Source organism: Pongo pygmaeus, chromosome 4, assembly GCF_028885625.2.
Source record: "Pongo pygmaeus isolate AG05252 chromosome 4, NHGRI_mPonPyg2-v2.0_pri, whole genome shotgun sequence".
NCBI lineage: Eukaryota > Metazoa > Chordata > Mammalia > Primates > Hominidae > Pongo > Pongo pygmaeus.
In genome coordinates, this window is record NC_072377.2 from 34,847,211 (window position 1) to 34,861,354 (window position 14,144).

Sequence of the window (14,144 nt, forward strand, 5' to 3'; positions counted from 1 at the left end):
AAAGATGCTGAGGAAAGTCAGGAGTGGTCAGTAGCTTTTGTCATGTGGGTAGCTAATTACAAGTTTTGGATTACGTTTTTTTTTTTTTTTTTTTTTTTTAATTGAGACGGAGTCTCGCTTTTGTTGCCCAGGCTGGAGTGCAGTGGTGCAATCTTGGCTCACTGTAACCTCCACCTCCTGGGTTCAAGTGATTCTCCTGCCACGGCCTCCCAAGTAGCTGGGACTACAGGTGTGCGCCACCATGCCTGGTTAATTTTTGTATTTTTAGTAGAGACAGGGTTTTGCCATGTTGGTCAGGTTGGTCTTGAACTCGTGACCTCAAGTGATTCACCCACCTCAGCCTCCCAAAGTGTTGGGATTACAGGTGTGAGCCACTGCGCCCGGTCAAGTTTTGGGTTAATTTCTTAAAATGTCTTCTCTTGCACATTTCTTATCTTTTCACTCCTTTCTCCTGCTTTCTAGGTCTTTCTTCTTTGAGAGGAAAGGGAGAGACCCTGGTTAGGCCAGAAATCCATGGAGAGGAGTTTTCTTCCTCTTCTGCCTTCCACTGTGGTTGGTAGATTTTCAAGATTTTAGTGGAGATTGATGGAGGATCCTGCAGGCTGCAGCCTCATCCCCCTCACAATGTATTTTTCGTAATAGGTGAAATGCTGCTTCTTTATGGTCAGGAGATATGTTCTCTCACTGCTGGTGGCCAGTATATAAATCTTAACTTGTATGTTGATATATTCAGCATTATATATGTGTATGTGTGCATGTGTGTGTGTTTGTGTGTGTATAATGGATTTTAGTTGTGCATTTAGTAAGCTAAAACACATGCATTTCTTTCATTTATGACTTACACTGTGACTAATTGTGGTTCATTTTAAGACTATTTATTTTAAAGAGTGACCACAAAAAAGTCTTTGAATTGTTGGCATGCTAAAGTTAATGATAATAAAAATCAAGATTTTGAAAAGCATACTTCTTAATTTCTTCTTTCGTCATTTAACCAGAGCTGAACAGCTTACAAGTAGAAATCATGGGTTTTGGTATATAGAAACATAGGCTTAAAAATATGCTTGCAATTTTAATACAATGCAGTTTTATGAGGTGGAATGTCTTAGTTGTTTGACCCTAACCGACTTCATTAGGATATTGTAATTCCCCTCCTTTAACTTGCCCATTTTGTGGGGGAAAAAAATCCTTGTGGAATGCAGTGATTCAAGAGCTTAAGGACAGCAAGAGAGCAGGGGTAGGGATGGTTACAAGGTAAGACGTGTAGTCCCTAAGCAAGGCCTCCTTAAAGACGTGAATTCTGATTACTGCAACTGAAGAAGACAGATGTGGGAAGAGAGTGCAAATCCCAGTCACCCCACCCATGCCTGTCTTTTGCTGGCTGAGGGGTGGCTCTGTGTCTTTTGCTCTGCATCCCCTGTGAATGTGAGGGCAAAGAACTCTGCTGAAGTTGTGGGTCTTTTGTCAGAAGAAGGCTTTAAGTACTGGCATTCTTTCCTCATGAGCACAGATCCGGCTCCTGTTTCTCAGGGAGGGCAGTGAACTTGCTCTACATTCCTGATGGGTAATGAAGTTGTTCCCAAGCCTGTCACCACCACATCCTTCCAACCCTGCTCTTAAGCTTCTTTTTCAGAGGGAAGCAGAATGTTTACTCAGTAGGACATCCTAAAGGACAGAGGGAAGGCAAGGAGAGGATGGAGAAAAACTCATTCTCTTCTGACCACAATCACTGTCACTGGCTGCAGGGTGTGGAAAATGGGAAGGCACAGTATATCACCATTTCCTTAGGACAGAATGCTGGCCAGTGCCCGATGGGAACAACAGCTAGCAAATTAGTGAATTGTGGCTGCCCATTATTTAAGAGAACATGTGGTGACCACCTTCAGTAAATAAATGCAGATGAATTTGGTCATTTACAACTCTTGTGTTTTCTTGTGGTAACACAGTTGTCCAACTGACCAGGCATGAATGTTAATTACACACCATAAGGTATGTGGTTAGTGGTTCTCAACATTTTTAAACATGAGAAACCTGTTCTAACATACACAGAGTTCACAGATCTTTAATAACTTTTAGATGTTCTGTGGTCTGTTGGTTGAGAAGACACATAATGACGAGATCAAAATGTATTAAGTGGATTTCAATTACAATTATCATGAAACTTACTATATTTGAAAACTGTGTGTATGTAGCATATTACACACAATGGTGCTCAGGGATTCAGGATCTTTTCTCATCCCCACCAAACTGAGGACCCTTCTCTACCCTCCCCCATTCTCAGTTCAGGGCCAAAGCCCCCAGGTTGGGATCTACCTGGAGAATCAAAAGATTGTGAATTTTGGGTCAGGCAGAGAGGGGATCAAATTTCAACTCTACCACATCCTGTATGATCTTGGGTAAGTTACTAAACCTTGCTGTGCCCCAGCTTCCTCATCTTTAAAATGGAGATCAGTTCCTATGAGGACTTAACCTCATGGGGGTTTTGGAGGAATTGAAGTTTTGTTGTACCATGAATAGTACCTGCGCTGGAAAGGTGGCACTTAAATTTTTTTCCCCACTTCTTGCCTACTCTCCCCACCTCCAGGACAGATTCAAGACCCGTAATGCACAAAATGAAAATCAATAAGTTAATTCTTTCTGCCTCTGAGCATTCATTTAGCCGGTACTGTATGTTCTAGTTAGTAGGGATGTTTGACAAATGACTACTATTTTTAGTGGCGTAAAACAAACCTTTATTACACTCACCAATTCTCTGGACAGGGTACAACAGGGACAGCTCGTCTCTGATCTCTGATGTGGAACTTCAGCTGGGGAGACTGAAAGGATGGGGGCTGGAATTACCTGGTGGCTCATTCCCTCAGCATCTGACGGATAATGCTGGCTGTCACCTAAGACCTTAACTGAGGCTTTTGGCCAGAACGCTGGTGCCCCGTTGGCCCTGGCTTTCTCACAGCATGGTGGCTGGGTTCCAAAAGCAAACATCCTGAGAGAGCTAAACGGAGACCTCATCCATCCCCTGTCATGGCCTAGCCTTGGAAATCATACAGCATTGCTTCTGCCACCTTCCATCCGTTGAGACTGTCACAACATCCCGCTCATATTCAAAGGGAGGATAAATAGATTATGCCTCTTGATGCAAGGTGGTTCTGTAGAGTATATGGGAACAGAAATCTTACTGCACCCTTTGTGGAAAATCTCTGCCACGGTATGTGAGCAGTTTGTAAATTTATAGAAAGGGACTCCTTGAATGTCCTTGCACTGTTCTTCCCTGAGTTACTGTGGTTGCACACTGGACTAAAAGCTAAGACCTTAACACAAAGACCTGAAATATAGTATCTGAACTCTATCCCAGGGCACGTATCACCTTCTAGCTTTGAACTGGAGCCTGGGTTTTCATCTAAAAGCCAGGCTGAAATGTCTGGTCAATGGCATGTCAGTAACTGAACTCTGAGCTATATGCTAGGTGGTAATATCAAGGTGTAAGATGCACCAGCGAAGCCAGGGACTGACTTTCTTTCCAATTCAAAGATATTTTTTGTGGTAACTCTTTAAAATAAAGTCTTAAGATCAGCCCTAACCTGATTTTATTTCTGGACAAGAGCCATATTATCTGTACCCCACTCTGTCTCCATTACTAAAAGTTCACCAATTACATTGTCTTCCTAAGATTAAAAAAAAAAAAAAAATTTAAATAATTATAGAAAAACTTGTGGTGTTTGGAAAGCTACATTAGAAGGAGAAGAATTGGCTTCTAGTTAGGAATAAGAGTTCTTCCTTATGATATTATGACAGTTATTTTCCCCAGTAAATATTTATTTCTTCTCAGAGCTTATTTGCAAGTGAGATATACTTAAAGCTAAACAAACGATTAGCTCACAAAGTGTTAAACCAAAAAGAAGTTTTGCAGAAAAAGAATGGACACATAATTTAAAAAATGTATATGTATCATATAGTTTGATTATGTGTAAACCAAAAATTTAAGGGAGGATGATGGGTTGTTTATCATTTATATAGAGTCAAGTTAGTGTATAAAATGTTCAATCGCTTCCAGACTCTGAAAGTCATTCTATGACCATGTCTCAGATTTTTTTTTTTTTGAGACGGAGTCTCGCTCTGTCGCCCAGGCTGGAGTGCAGTGGCGCAATCTCGGCTCACTGCAAGCTCCGCCTCCCGGGTTCATGCCATTCTCCTGCCTCAGCCTCCCGAGTAGCTGGGACTACAGGCGCCCGCCACCACGCCCGGCTAATTTTTTGTATTTTTAGTAGAGACGGGGTTTCACCGTGTTAGCCAGGATGGTCTCGATCTCCTGACCTTGTGATCCACCCATCTCGGCCTCCCAAAGTGCAGGGATTACAGGCGTGAGCCACTGCGCCCGGCAGATTTTATTTTTTACTTGTCTAATAAAAGTAATAGCACTTTCATGAGGTCTCACTGGGCTGTTTGGAGTATGTGAGGGATAACAGAGGTGAAAAGTTTTTGGAAATCTACATGTGCTATTCACATGTAGAGTTCTGGCTTTTATTTTTTACTTTTTTTACTTATTAGGGATAGTTCTCACTATGTTGCCCAGGCGGGCCACAAACTCCTGGGCTCAAGTGATCCTCCATGCTCAGCCTCCGGAGTAGCTGGGATTACAAGAGTGCACGTAATTTTTGTTGTTGTTGCTATTATTAGTCAGAGGTGGGACTCCATGACAGCCCACAGAGAGGTGAGGAACAAAGACCTGCCTTCCCACATGGCTTCCCTTCCCCTATTTCTTATATTTCCCCCTTTCTTCCTTCTCCTCTCTTAACTCTCTTTCTTCTCATTGCCTTTTTTTCCTTCCCTGTCTTCTGTAAGGTCTTCGGCATCCCGTTGTTGTCCATAGATATTACTTCTGATATCTGGACTCTGAATGGCTTGTGATCAAAACTATGTTGTTTATATAGATATGTGTGTGTATGTATGTAGATGTAGATGTATATATATATATGTATATAGATGTGTATGTATGTATATTGTATACATACATATAAAATATGTACATATATTTATGTACATAAATATGTAGATATGTAAAATATGTACATATGTTAAAAATAATACAAGGATCTCACATCATGCCTAGTCCAGAGCTCAAGAGGGATTTAGCAACTAAATGTATTATGACCATCTAGCTTGCAGGGAGAATCATTAGCCAGGCTCAAAAAAGTAAATCTCTGCTGCTTTCTAGATTGAGCAATACACAAGATATTGTTCATGTGGCAAATCAATGCCAGCAATTCCGTGTCTGCCTTTATGGCTTGGACTTAGGGCTTTTATTTTAAATGATTTCTTATTTTCTCTGCCAACTGGTCTCTAAATATAAGTTCATGTTCTTCTTGAATGGACACTTTTTTTTTTGAGATGGAGCCTTGCCCTGTCACCCAGGCTGGAATGCAGTGATGGAATCTGTGCTCACTGCAGCCTCTGCTTCCTGGGTTCAAGAGGTTCTCCTGACTCAGCCTCCCAAGTAGCTGGGCTTACAGGTGCGTGCCACCACGCCCAACTATTTTGTAGTTTTAGTAGAGCCAGGGTTTCACCACGTTGGCCAGGCTGGTCTTGAACTCCTGACCTCAGGTAATCCACCCACCTCGGCCTCCCAGAGTGCTGGGATTATTACAGGTGTGAGCCACCATGCCTGGCCTTGGCTGGACACTTTTAACTGCTCTAGAGGAGAGCTGTTCTTTTGGTGCCTCCCCCTGAAAGTGAGTTTTATGTATGCCATGTAGTCTATATGTAGATCTTTTTAGATAGACCCTCTGTTATGAGCTGAGTTGTGGCCCTGCCCCAACCCCCAAAGTGATATGTTGAAATCCAAACCCCCAGTTCCTCAGACTGTCACTGTATTTGGACATAAAGTTAACATGAGGCCTTTAGGGTGGGCCCTAATCTAGTATGACTAGTATCCTTATACGAGGAGAAAATTTGGACTCATGAAGAGACACACACAAGGGATGTACATGCACAGAAAAAAGTCCATGTGGTGACACAGTGAGCAGCTGTCTGCAAGCCAAGGCGAGAGGTCCCAGGAGACATCAGCCTGCTGGGTGACACCTTGATCTTGGATTTCCAGCCTCCAGTCTGTGGGATTTTGTAATGGCAGCTCTAGAAGACTAACATCCCCTCCAGTTTTAGTGAAAATTTGTAAAGCATTGTTGTGTGATGTGGTGACAAGCAGAGAAATACAAACTTAATCTCTGCCAGGCGCGATGGCTCACGCCTGTAATCCTAGCACTTTGGGAGGCTGAGGTGGGCAGATCATTGGAGGTCAGGAGTTTGGTACCAGCCTGGCCAGCATGGTGAAACCCCGTCTCTACTAAAAATACAAAAATTAGCTGGGTGCGGTGTTGTGCTCTTTTAATTCCAGCTACTCGGGAGGCCGAGGCAGGAGAATCACTTGAACCAGGGAGGTGGAGGTTGCAGTGAGCCAAGATTGCACCACTTTGGGAATCCCAGCACTTTGGGAGGCTGAGGTGGGCAGATCACTGGAGGTCAGGAGTTTGAGACCAGCCTGACTAACATGGTGAAACCCCGTTTCTACTAAAAATACAGAAATTTATAAATAAATTTAAAAAAATACAAAAATTAGCCAGGCATGGTGGAATCGCTTGAAACTGGGAGGCAGAGGTTGCAGTGAGCCAAGATTGCACCACCGCACTCCAGCCTGGGTGACAAAGTGAGACCCTGTCTCAAAAAAAAAAAAACCCACTTCATCTTATTTAATGGATCCACTGTGGAGTGATGGTGAGGGTATATATTAGAGTTCTCCAGAGAAACACAGGCAATAGGATGTTTATCTATATACCTATATATAGATGTTTATATAGGATGTTTATTTATCTATAGAGAGAAAAAAGAGGAGATTGATTGATTCTAAGGAATTGGCTCATGTGATTGTGGGCTGGCAGAATCAGAATCTGTAGGGCAGCCTGACAGGCTGGAGACTCAAAGAAGAGTTGGTATTTCAAGTCAAAATGCAGTTTGGAGACAGAACACCTTTTTTGTGTGAGATCTCAGTCTTTTGGTCTTCGACTATTTGGATGAAGCCCACGTACATTATGGAAGGTGCTCCTCTTTACTCAAAGTCTACTGATTTAAGTGTTAATCATATCTAAAAAGTACATTCACAGCAATATCTAGACTGGTGTTTGACCAAATAACAGCACCATAGCTTAGCCACCTTGACACATAACATTAACCATTGCATAGTGGAGATGAGGAAGTGGTAGTCTGGGCCTACATTATATAAGAAAAGTGAAATTTCACCTGATTTAATAAAAGCTAAATGTTAAATGTTAACAATGTGCTTTTACATGTATAATATCACTTAATTGTTTGAATCAATCTTTTGTTTTAATACATGAGTGAGTTGACCATATATTTAGTTTTAATATACTCATCACCCCTAAATTTCTGTTGATGATATAAGCATTACTTATGATATGGGCTGTGGACTGGTATTTACATATGCTTCAAAATTTCAATATTCACGCTAGGAAATTGCTTGGTCTATGCTTTTTTGCCTTGGTGTGACTTTTTGCCTTAAGTATTATTATTATCTTTATTATGGCATAAAGCAGTATTTTATACACTAACTCCTTTTATTTATTTATTTTTGAGATGGAGTTTTCGCTCTGTTGCCCAGGCTGGAGTGTGGTGGCACAATCTCGGCTCACTGCAAACTCTGCCTCCTGGATTCAAGCGATTCTCCTGCCTCAGCCTTCTGAGTAGCTAGGATTACAGGTGTGCACTACCACGCCAAGCTAATTTTTGTATTTTAGTAGAGGTGGGCTTTCACCATGTTGGCCAGGCTGGTCTTGAACTCCTGACCTCAAGTGATCCACCTGCCTCAGCCTCCCAAAGTGCTGGGATTACAGGTGTGAGCCACCACACCTGGCCTAGTTGTTCCTTTCTAAAGGACAGATACCATATCCTTTAAATCTGCTTGATAAGATACGCATTTCTATCCAGATAATGAAATGTTTTGGTTATTAAAGTATGCCCGGTATTTGGGCAAAACTAGAATCTAATAAATTGTAACCCACAAGTCATATGTGGGCTATCAGTGAACACTTTCCCCTAACTCCCCATGGCGTGATAGGAAGCCATGGAGAACAAGAGTAAAGTGATAAAACTGGCAAGTGGACTGAGAAATCCAAGCCAAGAGAATTCTGAGAACAGAGATCAGGAAACAGCTCTCTGTCAGCATTCAAGGACAGAACTGAAGTTCAAATAGAAAAAAGGATGCTGCTTCAAGGATCAGGAGTTGATTCTCAGAGCCTCCAATGCATTGCCTTGGTGTCTTAACCTGTAGCTTAGTTTTCCTTGGGACTTTGCACCACAATCCTACTCTGCTACCGTGGGAATTCTTGCTTGAAAGTAAATCTAGGACTATAGTTGTGGTAATATTTGAGCTTTACTTTTCTTCTGTTACTCCTGTCCATTTGATTGAGGCTGAGAAAACTGGCCATCTGTTAAATTAAAGTTGCTTTTCTAAGGCAATAGGCTCTGGGAGAATGGAGAGGTGGGGTCTCCTAGGTTACCAAGCTTGTGCTTCTTAAATGTGCTCCCATGAAAAAGCCTGGGTCTCTGTAAAATATGTTGGTAACAGTTAAAGAAGAAGCCATTGGAGAGAGAGAGAGAGGAAAAAAAAAAAAAAAAACTTCATTATGATTTAAATTAATCTCTACTTTTTATTCTTAGATAGAACTAATTAAAGTTCTAATTATTTTGAGTGCTTTAAAACTAGGTGACAGGGTTTCCCTTTCTCTAAAAGGGATTGGAATTTTTCTTTAGGAACAAAATTGATGGGTAGTCTGCGAAAGGATTCAAATTGTTTAGAAATATATGACCATTATGAAGCATTATTTTCTGTCAGTGTCTGTGATTTAGGGGTCATGGAAGACCTGAATGTAATTAGTGATGTGGTGACTTAGTGAAGCTAGAAAAAAAAAGAATTGAATTTTCATTCTATGTTTGAAGGAAGAAAGACATCGTGAGCTTAGAAGCAATAGAAGAAGTCACAAAGTACACTTAAATTAGAAAGCTTAAGTTTATTGTGTAGTGGATAGTCAAGAGGGAAGACTCTCCCACCCCATTCCCACTTGGTAGGCAAATACCAGACAGAAAATATTTGTAGCCAAAATGGCTACCAGTCTTTATTGTAAGCTCATCAACTCAAAAATAAAACAAGCAGAGGACATCAGAAGACAACTCACAGCTACTAACTGAACATGAAGAACACGTCACCAATAACCAAGCGCTGCAATTAAAATAAGATGCTGGCCGGGCACGGTGGCTCATGCCTGTAATCCCAGCACTTTGGGAGGCTGAGGTGGGTGGATCACTTGAGGTCAGGAGTTTGAGACCAGCCTGACCAACATGGTGAAACCCTGTCTCTACTAAATACAAAATTTAGCCAGCAGTGGTGGCGCATGTGTGTAATCAGCTACTTGGGAGGCTGAGGCAGGAGAATCGCTTGGACCTGGAAGGCAGAGGCTGCAGTGAGCCGAGATTGTGCCATTGCACTCTAGCCTGGGCAACAGGAGCGAAACTGCATCTCAAAAAAAAAAAAAAAAAAAAAGCCACAAATACATTACAATACAGTTTTAAAATGTGAATACTTTTGTTATTTGATGATATTAAGGAATTATTCTTAAAATATTTAGATGTTATAATAGTATTTTTTAAAAGATTTCAGAGAGGCCAGACACGGTGGCTCATGCGTATAATCCCAGTACTTTGGGAGGTTGAGGTGGGAGGATTGCTTGAGGCCAGCCAGGAGTTTGAGAACAGCCCAGGCAACATAGCAAGACCCTTGTGTATTAGCTTCTTCTCACACTGCTATAAAGAACTATTGGAACTCGGTAATTTATAAAGAAAAGAGGTTTAATTGACTCATAGTTCCACAAGCTGTACTGGAGGCATGGCCGGGGAGGCCTCATGAAACTTATGGTGGAAGGGTGAAGGGGAAGCAAGCACATCTTCACATGTTGGCAGGAGAAAGAGTGAGTGAAGGGAGAGGTGCTACACACTTTCAAATAACCAGACCTCATGAGGACACACTATCACAAGAACAGCAAGGGGGAAATCCACCCCCATGATCCAATGATCTCCCACCAGGTCCCTCCCCTAACACTGGGAATTACAATCCAAGGTGAGATTTGGATGGGGACACAGGGCCAAACCATATCACCCTGTGATAATTGGTTGAATTGTAATAATCCCCATGTGCCATGGGAGGGACCTGGTGGGAGGTAATTGAATCATGAGGGCAGATTTTTCCCATGCTGTTCTCAGGATAGTGAATAAGTCTCATGAGATCTGATGGTTTTATAAAGGCGAGTTCTTCTGCACATGCTCTCTCTTTACCTGCCACCATGTAAGATGTGCTTTTGCTCTTTTTTGTGTTCCCCCATGATTGTGAGGTCTCCCCAGTAATGCATAACTGTGAATTCATTAAACCTGTTTCCTTTATAAATTACCTAATCTCAGTATGTCTTTATTAGCAGCATAAGAACAGACTAATACAGTAAATGGTACTGCAGAGAATGAGGTACTGCTGTAAAGATACCCAAAAATGTGGAAGTGACTTGGGAACTGGGTAACAAGCAGAGGTTGAGACAGTTAGGAGGACTCAGAAGAAGACAGGAAGATGTGGGAAAGTTTGGAACTTCCTAGAGAAGCCTTGTTGAATGGCTTTGACCAAAATGCTGATAGTGATATGGACAATGAAGTCTAGGCTGAAGTGGTCTCAGATGGAGATGAGGAGCTTGTTGGGAAATGGAGTAAAGGTCACTCTTGTTATGTTTTAGCAAAGAGACTGGCAGGATTTTGCCCCTGCCCTAGAGATCTGTGGAACTTTGACGTTGAGAGAGATGATTTAGGGTATCTGGTGGAAGAAATTTCTAAGTGGCAAAGCATTAAAGAGAAAGCAGAGCATAAAAGTTTGGAAAATTTGCAGCTTGATGATGCAATAGAAAAGAAAAACCAATTTTCTGGGAAGAAATTCAAGTCTGTTGTAGAAATTTGCATAAGTAACAAGAAGCTGAATGTTAATCACCAAGACTATGAGGAGGATGTCTCCAGGATGTGTCAGAGACCTTTGTGGCGCCCCCTCCCATCACAGGTCCAGAGGCCTAGGAGAATAAAAGGGTTTCCTGGGCCAGGCCTGGGGCCCTCTTGTTGTGTGCAGCCTATGGACTTGGTGTCCTGCATACCACCTGCTCCAGCCATGGCTCAAAGGGGCCAAGGTACAGCTTGGGCTGTGGCTTCAGAGGGTGCAAGCCTCAAGCCTTGGCAGCTTCCGCATGGCGTTGAGCCTACAGGTGCCCAGAAATCAACAATTGAGGTTTGGGAACCTCCACCTAGATATCAGAGGATGTATGGAAATGCCTGGATATCCAGGCAGAAGTTTGCATGGGGGTGGGGCCCTCATGGGGAACCTCTGCTAGGGCAGTGTGGAAGATAAATGTGAAGTGCAAACCCCCACACAGAGTCCCCACTGGGGCACTGCCTAGTGGAGCTGTGAGAAGAAGGCCACTGTCCTACAGAGCCCAGAATGGTGGATCCACTGACAGCTTGCACCGTGCACTTGGGAAAGCCACAGACACTCAATGCCAGCCTGTGAAAGCAGCCTGTGAAAGCAGTGTGACCTGGGTGTGAGACTTGTAGTCACAAGGGATCATCTTAAAGATTTGGCTCCCCCTCTGGATTTTGGACTTGTATGGGGCCTGTAGCCCCTTTGTTTTGGCCAATTTCTCCCATTTGGAAGGGCTATATTTACTCAATATCTGTACCCCCACTGTATCTAGGAAGTAACCAACTTGCTTTTAATTTTACTGGCTCATGGATGGAAGGGACTTGTCTTGTCTCAGATGAGACTTTGGACTGTGGACTTTTGAGTTAATGCTGAAATGAGTTAAGACTTTGTGGGGGGCCGTTGGGAAGGCATGATTGGTTTTGAAATGTGAGAACATGAGATTTGGGAGGGGCCAGGGGCAGAATGCTATGGTTTGGCTTTGTGCCCTAACCAAATCTCACCTTGAATTGTAATAATCCTCACTCCATGGGAGGGACCCAGTGGGAGGTAATTGAATCACGGGGCGATTTTTCCTGTGCTGTTCTCGTGATAGTGAACAAGTCACACAAGATCTCATGGTTTTATAAAGGGGAGCTCCCCTGCACATGCTCTGTCTTTGCCTGCTACCATGTGAGGTGTGCCTTTGCTCTTCCTTCGTCTTCTGCCATGATTGTGAGGTCTCCCCAGCCATCTGGAACTGTGAGTCAATTAAACTTCTTTCCTTTATAAATTACCCAGTCACAGGTATATCTTTATTAGCAGCATGAGAACAGACTAATACACCGTGTTTCTACAAAAAAAAAATGTTTAAAAATTAGCCAGGTGTGGTGGCACCTGTACTCCCAGCTACAAGGCTGAGGCTGGGGAGGAGCTCTTGAGTTCAGGAGTTTAAGGCTGCAGTGAGCCATGATGGTGTCACTGCACTCCAGCCTGGGCAACAGACCCTGTCTCTAAACAGATAGACAAAAGATTTCAGAGATACACACTGAAATATTGAGAGTTGAAATTATAAAATGTCTGGATTTTGCTTACATAATCTAGGTTTCTACAGGGAATGAGTGAGGGCATCGATAAAGGTGAGGCAGATAAGTGAGTTATTTGATAAAGCTAGTGATGCAAGTGTGGTGGCTCATGCCTAGCACTTGGTAGGTATATGTGGGTGGATCCTTTGAGCCCAGGAGTTCAAAACCAGCCTGGACAACACAATGAGACCATGTCTCTACAAAAAATACAAAAATTAGGCAGGTGTAGTGGCACACACCTGTAGACCCAGCTACTTGGGAGGCTGGGGCAGGAGGATTGCTTGAGCCCGGGAAGTCGAGGCTGCAGTGAGCTGTGATTGCACCACCGCCCTCCAGCCTGAGTGACAGAGCAAGTGCCTGTCTACACACAGACACGCACACACACACACACACACACACACACACACACACAAAAGCTGAAGGATGAATACATGGGGCTTCATTATATTCTTTTCTTTCCTTTTGTTTGAACTTTTAATTTTTGTAATTTTTATAATAAAACACTAAAAATATTAAAAATCCTTGAAAGACCCCAGTGACTTCAAGAAAAGAGAGAGGCCACCAGACATTTTGTGCTTCCAGATGGAAGTACATACTACCTTCTATGAAGTATTTATTGTTGCCAAAATATTCAACTTGAATCTGGTCAGCCTCTAAATCCTATTGCCAATTAATGCGAAATACTGAAGATAGGAAAACATGTTAAATGTCATGATGAGATAGGATTAGTCAGAATCAAGAGCATGAGCCACTCTAGAATCCACCTGGCTTCTTCAACAAGTGGATTAAAAGAAAAGGGGGTTGGGGCAGGAAGAAGAAACTCATAAATTAAGAGACTCATGAGACAGAGCCACCATTTGCAATGTATGAACCTCACTTGTAACCTGATTCCATCAAACCAAGAAAAATTCATGAGACAGTTGGGAAAATTTGGATACCAGCAGAATATTTGATGTATTAAGGCACTAGTATAATTTTTTCTAAAGATGTATTATTGTGTTCATTTTTTTTTTTTAAAGTTCTCATTGTTTAGAGACACATACTGAAATATTTATTGATGCTGTGCTATGTGGTCTGGGATTAATTCAGATGATCTGGCAGGCAAGGGTCTAAAATGGGGTTACAGCTGAAAGGCATGAGACTGACATGAGTTGATAGTCATTGAAGCAGGATGATGAATTATCCACTCTATTTTTTGATATGTTTAAGTATTTCCATAATAAAAATACTAGTTTTCACCTATTGTTATCATGGTAAGCATTTTCTGCAGTGATTGATATCCAGTGCTCTCATACTTTGCTGGTGTCTTTATATGCACAAATGTAGTACTAGCTATGTCCTGTGTATCACTTTCCTAAAAATAACCTACATGTTAACAAATGAATGTTGAGTTAAATAAGTATAAAACTTTATGGAATTTTATGTATCTTATAAAATAACAATTTATTGGCCAGGCATGGATGGTGGCTCACGCCTGTAATCCCAGCACTCTGGGAGGCTGAAGCAGGCAGGTCTCTTGAAGC

At 42.2% G+C, this 14,144-nt stretch overlaps 1 protein-coding gene across 14 annotated transcripts in view; it reads left to right on the forward strand.

Moving 5' to 3' along the window:
* RAI14 (retinoic acid induced 14) overlaps window positions 1-14,144 on the forward strand; it is a 176,587-nt gene that overhangs the window by 60,305 nt on the left and 102,138 nt on the right. The gene's annotated exons all lie outside the window — the stretch shown is intronic.